Source organism: Malaya genurostris, chromosome 2, assembly GCF_030247185.1.
Source record: "Malaya genurostris strain Urasoe2022 chromosome 2, Malgen_1.1, whole genome shotgun sequence".
NCBI lineage: Eukaryota > Metazoa > Arthropoda > Insecta > Diptera > Culicidae > Malaya > Malaya genurostris.
In genome coordinates this window covers 242021432-242034758 of record NC_080571.1, presented here as the reverse complement: position 1 = coordinate 242034758, position 13327 = coordinate 242021432, and the positions used below count along the sequence as shown (strand labels likewise).

Sequence of the window (13327 nt, the reverse complement as noted above, 5' to 3'; positions counted from 1 at the left end):
AGATGTAAATATTTTTATCTGTGCATACACCATTTTATTCGTGGTACTCAAGACTCAGGTTCTAACTTCATAACTAAAATAAAAAAGTTGAAAAACGAATTTTCCTAATTGCTTGAACAATTTTTTTTCTCTTCGTTGGAGTCTATATAAGTCCTAAAACAAAAACTAACAAAGCAATCTTTTAGTTCAATTCGAAGTTGCAAAAATCATGGCTTAAGCAAAACGCGTTCAAAAGTTGAACGGACTGAACACGCTCCGTATACCTGTTCGTGTTCTTCCGTGTGTAACTTTTCAACCACTTCGAATCTCAAAAAACCCCTTCCACCCAACTTTTTCTATGTATGTTTTAACCGTGATATACGAAAATTTTTTATCTGACACACCAGATGACCCCCATAAATCAAATGCGAAACATCTAAATGCAAATATTTTCATTTGATATACAAACAAGTTATTCTATTCTTTTCTGAAATGCGCAACAAGCCCGGGTAAATGGCAAACAAAGATCAAAATAATAACAAATTTTACCATCATATCTTGTCTTGACGTTTCTGTGCTATCATAGCGATATTTGATATTTTTTTGATATTTCATCTAGAGCATCAAGAAATTGTACAATATCTGTTTAGCATCTAAATTAGTTATTATATCTTATTTCGTTATTGATGAGTTATTCCAATTTTATTAAGAACGAGTACTATCTTCAAATAAAATACAATTGAACAAACTGCATCAGAATCAGATAAGATAAACTCTTATTATATTATTTAATTCTGAGTGCTAGAATATAGAATAACTGAAAAATTCGTCTCTAAATATTTTGTTTTTGGTTTGATAATACAATGACAGAATTTTATATTTTGTTGACATTTTCTCACGACGACTTTGTTATGAATTTTGATATTTTAACTCTTGTATCAAACTAAATAATGTTAATTTCTACCATTGAGATGTTCGGTTTTAATGATAAAATTTGTTATTGGCTTGCAAATCACTTCTACCCGTTATTACTTGCTAGTCGATGGTTAAATCCTTTCAAGGAAATCGTAAACGTTCACACTGACAACTAATAAAAATATTGTTGATATCTTAATTGACAAAACCATAGCACGTTGCTTAACTAAAATACAACTTTTGATTGCGAACGATAATGACAATATAAAATGCAATCTCTTTAAATAAGGAGTAGTTAGCAACATTGATTATTGAATAAAAAAGCGAAAAAAACATATTTTGACATCAGTTTCCGATATATTGTAGAGAAATTACATTTTTATGCATTTCACTGATTATATTGAATAAAATCCTAGTTTCTGTGAAACGCTCGCACTTTGGACTTGACATTCTTCATTAAATTCTGCACAGTTACATTTGTGACTTTCCTGGTGGCAGCTGTCCAGTTTTTTTGAACTCCTGCATGTTTTGGGACACTGTACCTTCCTTCCGAAAGTGCCGCTTGACAATTGCCCAATACCTTTCAATTGGCCGAAGATCAAGGCAGTTCGGTCGGTTGATGTCCTTTTCCACGAATTGTACATTATTTTTTGACAACCACTGTAGAACGGAGTTGGCGTAGTGGGCTGAAGCCAAATCCGGCCAGAAGAGAGGAGGATCCTTATGCTTTCTGTACAGTGGCAGCATTCTCTTCTTCAAACATTCTTCCTCGTACACCTTGGCGTTAATTGTGCCCTTCGTGAAAAAAATCGACGACCGCAAACCACAGGTACAAATTGATTGCCAGACCAACATCTTCTGCCCAAACTTTTCCATCGCCACCGTGGTGTCAGCATCGTCTAGGTTCTGGTACACCGATTTCGTATAATATTGCGGTCCGGGCAGCGCTCGAGAGTCTGCCTTGGCGTAGGTTTAGTCGTCGATCAGGATGCATCCGTCTTTATTCTGTAAAATCCGGTTATACAGTTTTCGCGCTCTTGTTTTGGCCTGAAATTGCTGTATCAGGGACTTTTTCGGCACCTTTTGTTTCTTGTGCGTCTTCAGGGAGTTCCGAACTTTGATCCGTTGAATCATCCCGATGCTGGTGTTGAACTGATTGGCCAAATCCCGCGTCGACACCGTTGGGTTTTTCTTGATGTACTCAATCACTTTTAAGTCCCGGCCGGGCTGGCTGGGACCCGTTTTCCTACCGGATCGGGGCAAATCCTTCATGGAAAGGGTCTTACCGAACTTCTCGATAATATTTTTGACACTGGTGTGGTGCACTTTCATCCGTTTTGCAATTTCGTTGTACGTGACACCACTTTCTGAGCACCAAGTGTGCAGAATTTTCTTTCGCGTTTCCGGATCAATTCGACTCATCATTGAAACGATAAACCGTACCGAAACCAATCGGTTGCGCAGCTGTTATTGACATGTAAACAAACATGTCACCGCAAAACACGCTGCAATTAAGCCATTTCAGAGTAATAACTGTTTGAATATTGCTAACTACTTATCGATACACTTTTTAATCAAATAAAACTTCGACAGAAACTTAAAACAATACAGTGCTGAAAATAATATGACGTTATGAAATTGACAAACATAGCAATCAAAGCCCAGGTGTGATTCCGTAACTAAGGTCAATCGTTGTTGACTTCAAACAGTGTCGTGTTCGACGTCGACCATGAGGAAACTGTAAAGATATAAAGATCTAGCTAAAACAAAAGTCAACACGATGTGAAAAACAGACCGCATCCGTCAAAACAAAAATCAGCATGTGTAATCATGGAGAATAAATCCTTCGTGAAATTTAATTACAAATCGTTTCCGGGTGACCACAGTCCGTACTAAATAAAGTATTGGAGATACCAATAAAAGAAAATGCTTGCAGCGGCGCCCCTATTTCCGGTAGTTCAAAAACATCATAATCCAGTGCTTTTTTGGTTGAATTTAGCATTAGTAAATCTATCTCACATAATCGGCAACATTTTTCAAATCAATTGTATTGACAATAATACATTTCAACTTCCGGTTCCGGAGATACCATTGCATTGGTCAAATCTGATAGCATAGTGCGAGTTACCGGTTGCGTCGTTTATATGATTATATCTATAGAACTGGAAGAGTTAGTTCTCTAACTTGGTTAATAATCTAATAATAGCTTTCAAATGAGCCTGAACTGGTTGGAATCGAATAAACCATCTCTGAGCGTATAGAAAAAAATGCGGTTTATCACGTTACGCGGCTACGTCACTTCTACGATCATAACTCCGGAAACGGAAGTGTCGGCCGATTGTTTTTCGAGTTTGATCCACAATCCAATAGTAGCTTCCGAAAGAGCCTAAGTTTGTTGAAATTAGTTCAGTCATCTCCGAAAATTTTAAGCATATAATTTGAATCCTCGAAAGGTGCACACATACACACAAAAACATTTTCCTATCTCGTCGAGCTGAGTCAAATGATATATAACACTTTTGGTCTCCGAAGTTCCGATCAAAATCTCCAGTAATTCTATTACCTCTCTATAGAGAAGGAAAAAACCTTTTGACCCACGTTTTTTACACATGTTTTAGACATGATTAATGAAAAAAAATTGTTGTTTTATATGACACACTAGCTGATCCCCTTAGCTCAGTAGCAGTATGTAATATTTTCAAGGCCCCCCGGCGAACGAACATTGCAATATTAAAACCAGGGTGCATCATTTTTTTTTTACTTTTTGGTTCAGATAATTTAAATTATAGCTTCAAGTTACCATAACACTAGCTGGGTTGGACGGTCCCCATGGAATGAAGTTTATTGGTACTATTATTCTATTTGCATGACAATAATACAAAAGGATGTTCCGTGTATAAAACTTGTATATAATTATAGAATGCAATTGCCAATCAATTGTGGTACTGATTTATCATTTATGTGTTTGAACACTGCACTGTAATCAGCAAATATTTTTAATATTTGGATAAAATTAGGAAGGAGGAAACCCCCTTGCTTTCCTTCATTCTAAAATTGCTTTAATGTCATTTATCCGTCACAACAACATCCGACCCACGCAATCAGATATAGAATACAATTAATCATACTCCAAAAAAATGATTAACACTACAGAAGCTGATGTACATTGTCCATTTCCGTGTTGGTGGGAAAGCTCGGCCTTTGTTGTGGCACATAATGATTGTCCGAAGTTATTTAACATCAATAGCAGCCACGGCCAAACCGAGAGATACTGTCATAAAATCACATCAAAAGTCACGCAAATAATACACCATCATCCCGCTTCACGCCGCCCTTACCGCCTAAAACACAAACTTCAGTCAAATTTGATTCAACAGCTTCCTATTTTTGTCTCTTTTCGTCCACAGGTGAGACCCGTGCTCAACATGATTCACCGAAACGATGAGAAAAACGATTATCTTCAAATCCGGTACGAAACGAATAGTTGAGTGAAGCACCTGACGTCCAAATCTGCTGTTAATCGCAATATTAGTTACATCCTGAAAAACTTGCCCGGTCGGACGGTTCCGCGAGATCGCGAATAAATTTAATCAACTTAATGCGATGCGATCGGTGGGCTGGAAAGCAGGCTCGCCAAACTTTCGTTTTGTTGTTCACAAGATGCAAACACACTTCCCTAGTCGTTTCGCGACTGCAATCGAATAGAGACCGGTGTTTGATTACTACTACTACTACTACCAGCACTGCTGACTGGACGTAGGATGCATCCGTTGGCTAACAAGTGAGCGATGGCACTATCGCTTTAGCAATCTATTGTCATCTCATAGTAAATAATTGTTCACTCTATCAAAACCGTACTTTTTTCACACCAAGAAAGAACGAAGCGATCGCCGATCTAAAGAATAAAAGTCGTTCGAAGTGTTGATCCAATGATAGATACTTTCTAAAAAAGCAACAACGAACAAATTGCTTTGTTCGTTGTTCATAGCCAAATTTGTCAACGGACTGCATTTACGACACAGTAACGCACTAAATTGATGTAAATATTCACACAACCTATTAAACATAATCACTCCATCCTCGACCGTAAGATGAGTAGCCTGAGCCGACACTTTCCGCTTGTTATGTATCATGTAGTACAAAATAAAAGTTAAGGTTTTTCACTTTCATTGCCGATAAAACAGCAATCTGGTTATACCGCAATTTGCAGCGGCAAAACAGCAACAGACTGCACGGCGCACCGACCGCGTGTGGAAAAGAGAAATTACACACCGGCGGTGGCTGTTCCTCGATAATGCCTTACATGCACGCACATGGCCAGAGGGGAACACACTGGTGCTTTGCACGTTACCCCCGTTACCAGATGGCATCGCAGCGCATCAAGACCGCAGGGAAATGCAACGTGCAGTGTCATCGATGGAGAGGCAAAGAAAGACATCACACGCATCTTTAGTCTCCCCAAGGGTCCGAAAGCGGATGAAACTACACACGCATAGGTAGTACCCATACTCATCTGGAAGAGCTGTCCGCAACTAAGCCTCACATGCCAACTCGTAGTCGTGACTGGTTTCGGAGAACTTGTTTTTTCTTTCGGTGCGATAGGTTTTGGTAAGCTTTTTTGTTCAATCATCATTCGCGCTACCAGAGATGACACTAGCCGCGACTATACGCGAAATCAACGCGGTGAGAACTGAACAAATTCGGACGAATAAGTTCAACGACCTCCGGTGATGCGCGCTCGCTTGTTTCCTCCGGTTTGACTTCGGCTGACCGGTTGATCAGAAATTAGTTTGTGTTTGATAAACAGGCATTATGGGATCAAAGGTGAGCTTGATTTTTACCGTCATTAGCGATCGATAAACGGCAGGTGTTTGTTGTATAATTATAACAAAATTGGCACACATATTTATGTTATGTTATTTTAATTTGGCCAATTTGCTTTATTATAATTGCAGCTGCTTACTGCGTTATTGTACCGAACCAACCTTTTTATCACCGATTAAAAAGAATTTTAGAGTAGCACTTAAAGAGATGGTTGGTTAAAATCGAATTATAGTAATTAAAGATTTTCTCAAAAACAGGTTTTACACGCTTGTTTACCAATAATGTAACAATTAACTTAAACTATTTAAATTACAATCACGAAAAATACAAACTACATGTTGTTTGACTTCTTTTTACTTAATTTTAAGTTGTTTTGAATCTTTTCTTCCATTCACTCTCCCCATTGTTGTCAGAACACACAAAGCAAAACCACCCAATGGTGAGAGTTCTGAAAATAAAAAGATATCAAGTGGTATAAAAATTGCAATGCAGTGAACGTAAGGAGAATTTCGAGAAAAAAATACTTCATTTTACAATGTGACGAATTTTGCGCTAAATCGTATTCGCAATTAGCAACACTCTCTCAGATTTGAAAGAAATCTTCTGAACATGTAGACTTTGTCGCGAAAAACCTCTTTGCATACTTTGTAGGGGCTGGGGTCCACTAGGAGATTGATAGTACCTATTAGCTCTCTCCGGACAGTATCAGCCTAGATGCCGTGTGGAATCCGGCGAAAAAAAATGAACCAAGAATAGACCCAATGGGTTCCTGCTTCCATGTCGTAAAAGGCGACAATTTCAGGAGTTTCTTTTTCCTTTCAGTTATCAGATATTTTCAATGTTTCACTTCTGATTACTATATTTTACTAAATTATTTCTTCATTCAACCTATCAATTTCCGTCTAGCTTCTAGTTTTATTTGGAATGTTTTCTTCTTCCATGTTATTGATTGTCTTTCAGGATTATAAATTGAATGACAAAAATCAACTATTGCGCAAATCCGTTGATATTACAAAGTTAATAACAGTGATCACATATATCGGTATGTTGAATACATAGTAAAAAAACACTTGATATTATTATTTCAAACAATAAATTAATATTTTTCTCGGTAGCCGGCTGCCCAGATCAACCAATATAACCAATTAATAATTTTGATAAATAATTAAAATAATAAAGCGGAAATAATACAGAATCAAGACGCGCTTGAAATCTGTTGACCTTTATTTGGTGAACTAAAATGATTTTATAACAACTGTTTAGAATATTTCAATACAATGAATCAACTATTTTGTCTAAATCCTACTCATTCGTCTATTTTGTAACACGTAATTTCATTTATAAAAACTATTATTATAATCCACCTAGCAGTGAGATGATACCTTTTTTTTATCAATCCGCATGTGTGTTTTGCATGAATAATCTTCGGTGTTTCAGTTTTCATGATATTATTCTAATGTCCGTCATTTTCAGTGGCAATTTGCGATTTTAATCACTCATTACTCTGTAATATCGAAACTGCAAATCGGTGTAACAATCGATTAAACATTCCATGATATGTCGAAGTCATTTCCACTTTAGAGTTTACGGTAATTTAAGGTACTTCCAGAGCCGGTATTCAGAAACCAGCATAATCCAAACCGATTCGTATGGCCATATGACGAAAAAATTGCAATATTTTTGAGTCCAACTTTAAAGCTTTTCGGGATTGTCATCTTCTATATCGCTTTGAATTTTAAAAATTCATCCTCCTACAATTCCAGAATTGGATAAAATTGGATTTATTTTAATTCTAATTTTTGTTTTTGAAATTCGATTTGGCTTTTTTTGAGAAAACGATTGAGCTTTGAGAATCGATTCGATACTGGAACCGGAATTTGAAATTCGGTGTAGCCGAAGTCAGACAAATTCACCTGAGTAGCTGTATAGTTTACATTTGTTTCAAAATGTTTGAAAATCAATGTAGACATCTTTGAGGAATCGTAGACGGAATTAAATTTTTGGGTGCCTTCCGAAACGAAAACTGAATGCAACCAAAAATGAAATAAGTTTATTTGGTTATCGACTATCCAAATCTGCAAACCCGATAAACCTGATTAATTTATGTGAAATATACATTTTTATACTAATCACCCTGTATCCCCAAAACCGGAAGTTGGATCTGACTGAAAAGCAAGATGTCTTATAGAATCTAAAGACTTTTCATTTGAATCTTAAATAATTCTTAGACTTCATTTGAATCTTAAAACGGTTCAGCCATTTACGAGAAAAATGAGTTACACAATTTTAATTTCGTTTCACATGTCCTCCTGTAGCTCCGGAACCAGAGGTCGGAACCAAACGAAATTCAGGAGCCTTGTTTGGGAGCATACGACTTTTCATATAAATCTGATCTTGTAGAAAACGGTTGAGCCATCTCCGAGAAAATTGAGTGAAATTATTTGTCACACACGCATTTTCTGATCTCGACTAACTGATTCGAATGGTATATGGGTGTTATGTTCTTCCAGCATTTACTGCTGTAAGTAATTTAAATCAATATAATTATGGAATTGCTTTCAACTCGAAAATGCTGCCATCATCTAGTTCATTTATGTCATATTCGAACAATTATGTTGCCAAAAACGAACCATGCTAAAATCGGTCCGAGTCAAAATATCATGCTGTACACAGTCTTTTGGGTACTTAGAAACAAATGTATGTAACAGTATAAAAAATCGCGTTTTATGTTGCTCCCAAGCATTTCTTTGCCAGATAGCGTTCAAAACTTCTACTGCTGGAATAGGGGAAAAAGTCGCTTAAACAAAAATTTCTATATCTCCGTTAAAAATGGACAGATTTTAACAATCTATGGCTTGTTGGATAGGTATTACCGTGCGGAATCTAAGTCTGAAAATATATTCTGTTTTCAAGGTCAATTGTGGCAGATACTGTCAAAAAAATTTGACATAAAACTTCGTATAACTCAAAAAGTAAACATCCGATCTCAAAACCATTCAATAGCGTTCAGGGTGACGGGGAGACCTTTCATTTGCGGCTAGTTTGATCAAAATCGGTCATGCCATCTCTGAGATCTCGACCTCTTAGTTGACAACACACATACAGACATACACACACACGGACATTTGATCAGTTCGTCGAGCTGAATCAATTGGTATATAACATTCGGAAAATTTTTCTAAAGTTTGAGCGAATTCTATACCTACTTTTTTATATTTGTAAAAAAAAGGTAAAAATAGGGAAGTTTTTATTCGTTACGCGATAGTATTGCAAATCTTTCTTCAGTTTCCTCGAATAAGAGTTGTGAATCAAGACTTCGTCAGTGAGTTTAGTGGTGCATCCGAACATCTTGAAACCGGAACATACTGAGTCGCGCGCGAATAATACCAATACTGAAATTTTTACTAACAAATATCCTTCTCCCGTGACACTTGTGGAGTGCGCAGTAGTATATACGATCTCTAGTAACAACAAGTGTTGGACTAACATCCCTTCCCATTCCTTAGACGATCTACGTTTGGGCCTGGCCGGCGCCGGTACTGATCAATGAATTCTGGGGTTACCAGAAGATGTACATTGAAGAATGATTTACCAGTCTCAGGTCGGATCATCTAGAAACTCCCCGTACAATTTCAGCTAATCCCGATCATTAACGGAATAGCAACTAGGGGTGGTCGCTCAAGCTCAAAAGCCTCTTTGCATATTTTTTTTTCAAAATTGATCTGTTGTTACTGTCGAAAAAATGACAAACTCTACGAAATAGTATTGTACAAACTTTTTCTTTTTTAACGACTAAGTATAGTAGGCAATATGTCTGTTTTTGCGATATTCACCTAACCAGAGACCATTTGTAGAAACATAAAATGAAAATTATAGAATGATAGTACTCAAGGGAAAGCAAGCATGTGAATATATAGAACGAAAAGGTGAGACAGACACAGACAGAGGGTCATTTAAGCAAGCAGAAATCTTTTAGTATCTTTATTTTTACCTTTACCCGACTCCTCTGGTAGAAGGTAAAAGTTAAGTTACTAAAGAATTTCTGCGTGCCACTTGAGCCAATTAGTTCTGAAGGTAAATATCGCAAAAAAAAGTATTGTGAAAGATCAGTCAAATTTTTTAATTAAAATACTGCAAAAATCCTTTCCGAGCGTCGCACTGAAAAAAATTTACTTTAAGAATTCAAAATCGATTTAGAAAATGAAAACATTTTTGATTTTGTTGCCTACCAAGATGGGCACTTTTAGGGTAAAAAAATTTTTCTAACTAAAATTTTTTTTGTTCAAACTTGTTTTCTGATCCAGCATTCTTGCAACAAAAACTTTTTCTGATCCAGCTCTGATACTTTCTGCTAATATCGAGCAACTAGCAGTAGGGTAAAGAAATTTTTTTCCAAACTTGAATAAAATCAGAAACTTTCTTTGGGTATAAACTAACCTAGCCTATTCAATTTGTTAACAGCTACGTCGAGTTAATAAAAAATTTTCTTTATTTTGCACCGTCACTGATACGAAAAAGTCCAAACTATGTTGAGACAAGAGCACGAATAAGTTTTTTATGTTATACTGGTTAAAACATGGTGACAGCAATGTTTCATCATAACATAGCTAGTTACGAAATAGTTATTTAGGTTTCCAATAATAACATCTCTGTGTCATGTTGAATTAAATATAATTTATAAACTATCGTTACTTAATTCAAACATATCTTTATTCACAACAATGCTTCTAGCTACTAGTTGAAAAAAAGTTTATTTGACTTTAATAGTAGCAACCCGTAACTAGTTTTGATACCACTTAACCCAACTATGTTGCAACAAGAGCACGAACATGTTTTTTTTATATTATACTGGTTAAAACAAGGTGACAGCAGTGTTTTTTTATAACGTAAACATTGAACTAACTATCATTTTTAAGTTGTCGTTACTTGATTCTAACATATCTTAAATCACAGCTATGCTTTTAGCTACTAGTTGAAAAAAGGTTTATTTTCCGTTGCGAAACCATTATAAATACGTTAGCGTATATGTGAATCGTTGCTATGATTTGATACAGAAACAACAGATATTATAAGATTATAACATATAATTTCTTCATTGATTCAGATAGTTATCGGTAGGTTTCCCCAATGTTATGATAACGAAAATTCAAACAAAACAATCTTTGTTGGCTTGAATATGGCGAACACAATATGGAGTATCAAGAAGTGTATGAAACATAAATAAAACCAGGATATTACTTTTTTCAAAACTACTTTTTTCCGACAATAGTGAAAGGCAGAATAGTCATTTTTGTTCTTTTGTTGTTTATTTTTTATATCTTTATAAACAGATTTTGATTGAAGGCGCATAAAAAACAGTTAAGTAAAATTGAATTCTGGTCGACAGTTTTGAAACCGTTGTGAAATTTGTACCTTCTATCAAGTTCGTGATTTAAAGTACTCTTCTACTTTTTTATTGATGATAGAAAAGTATTCTGGATTCATTCAATGTTTATAATGTCGATGGTGACTAAGTTTCGAATAGTTTACTTGAAAACAAGTTGTTTTTTTTTAAGTTATGACAAGATAAGTTATTCCAGTATGGCATTACAACGTAACGACAACTTATTTTTAGCCGACTTAACAACTAGTAGAAACTGCGCTTTTTGAGTCATGCAAGTGGTGAGATGTTAGTAACAATCACTCAAATATCTGGTTGCAAACTAGTCACAAACAAGCTAGCGTAACAAAAATTGTTACTTGGGAAATGACGGTTTGAAATTTTAAACATACTTTACCCTATCGTTCCCAAGCCGGAAGTCGAGCCCGGATGAAGTTCATGATACTATAAGACCTTTCATTTGAGCCTAAGTTTGTGAAAATCGATCTAATCATCTCTGAGAAAAATGAGTTAGCTTCGTTTTAGAGTTTTTGATCACTGTTTCCGGTACTTCCGGTACCGGAAACTGATAACCGGTATAGCTGAAGTCGGTTTGTTTGATAAGTAACTAATGTAGCCTACAAATTAAATCAGTTTTGACCCAACTCCAGAACATCTATAATCAATTATAAGCCAAATCTGGACGAGTTTTACTCTTTCTTGTCTCTTCCCATCTAAATGACGGTGTGCACACTTTACCCTATAATTCCGAAACCGAAAATCGGATCCGGATTAAATTCAATAGCAATCTGTGGGACTATGAGACCTTATACTTTCGCCTAAGTTTTTGAAAATAGGTCGGGCCATCTCCAAGGAAAATGAGTGATAGTATTCAACACCTACTCACACACATTGCTCAGCTCGATGGAGTGTGTCGAATGATATAGAACACTTAGCCCTCCAGGCCAATATTTACTAGTCAATTGTCCAAATGATTGCATAACCTTTCTATATGAGAACGGCAAAAAGTATACTTTAATAGAATAGAGTCGTTGTCATGATTTTGTGATAATACTAACAAGTAGGTACAAATTAAATTGAATACAATATTAAGGATGGTAAACACTTCAAATGGTTCCATCTACTAATGACAGTTTATCTACATTAACTTTTTCTGCAATTATTTTGGCGTAGGGTAACAGAGGTATTTTGGCCTACTTTATAAAAATATCCACCAAATGTTGTAATATCTTTGAAAAACTCTTCCGCAATAAGTAATTTAATGCGATTAGCTTCAAATTGATGCAACATAGGTTACTTAACATCGATTAAATCCATAAAGTTGGTTGGGTGGGCCAAAACATATGAAGTGGCCAAAATACCTCTGTTATCGTAATTCTTTAATGTTTTCTAAAATTTCTTCTGATAAGATGGAAAGATAGTGACCGTAGTGATAATGCACGGTAGTAGAAAGAAATAAATCCCAATTACACTACAATAAACGCTACCTCTAAACATAAAGTAGCTGTCATTTTCAGATTCGATTTAATAATGATTTTATTTCGTTGTGCTGTTTTCATAAAATTTTCGTATGCAGATTTTCAATACAGAATTTTGATCTTTCTCCTGAAAATAGAAATTTAAATGTAGCAACTCTGAAAGCTATACGAAATTGAACAAAGCAAGATGCGAACGGAGCACTGATAATGGTATTTTCTTCATCCGTACCAATACGTATCGGTTTTGCATCGTCATTTTGTATGACGGTTTGAAAGTTTCGACACTCATCGTCATATAATTTTTGAACCGAAAGTTGGATCTGAATGAAGTTACACAGTATTTTTTTAGACAATGTGACTTTTAATTTGAATCAAGATTTGTGAAAATTGAGTTAACTATTGGTGAGAAAGCGGAGTGAGTCCTTTTTTTGAGATTTTCTTCACTATTATCGGTGCTTTCGGAACTGGAAACCAGAGACTGATAGTCCCAAAGTAGGTGTGTGCGCATTTTCTCATAGATTTGCACATATTACCTTGTAATTCCGGAACCGAGGAATGAGACTTTTCGTTTGAATCTTAGTTTGTGAAAATCGATTCAGCCATCTCTGAAAAAAGTGAGTTACAATTTATCCATTTTATTGGTGCATATCACTCTGTAATTTCGGAACCGAAAATCGGTTCGGGTTAAAATAAAATAACATTCCATGGGACCGTAAGACCTTTCATTTGAGTTGAAGTTTTTGAAAATCGG

The 13327-nt window shown here is 35.8% G+C and overlaps 1 protein-coding gene across 3 annotated transcripts in view; it reads left to right on the top strand.

The window, feature by feature from the left end:
- Positions 1-13327, top strand: part of LOC131428349 (tenascin-R) — a 328173-nt gene that overhangs the window by 257497 nt on the left and 57349 nt on the right. The window lies entirely within an intron of this gene.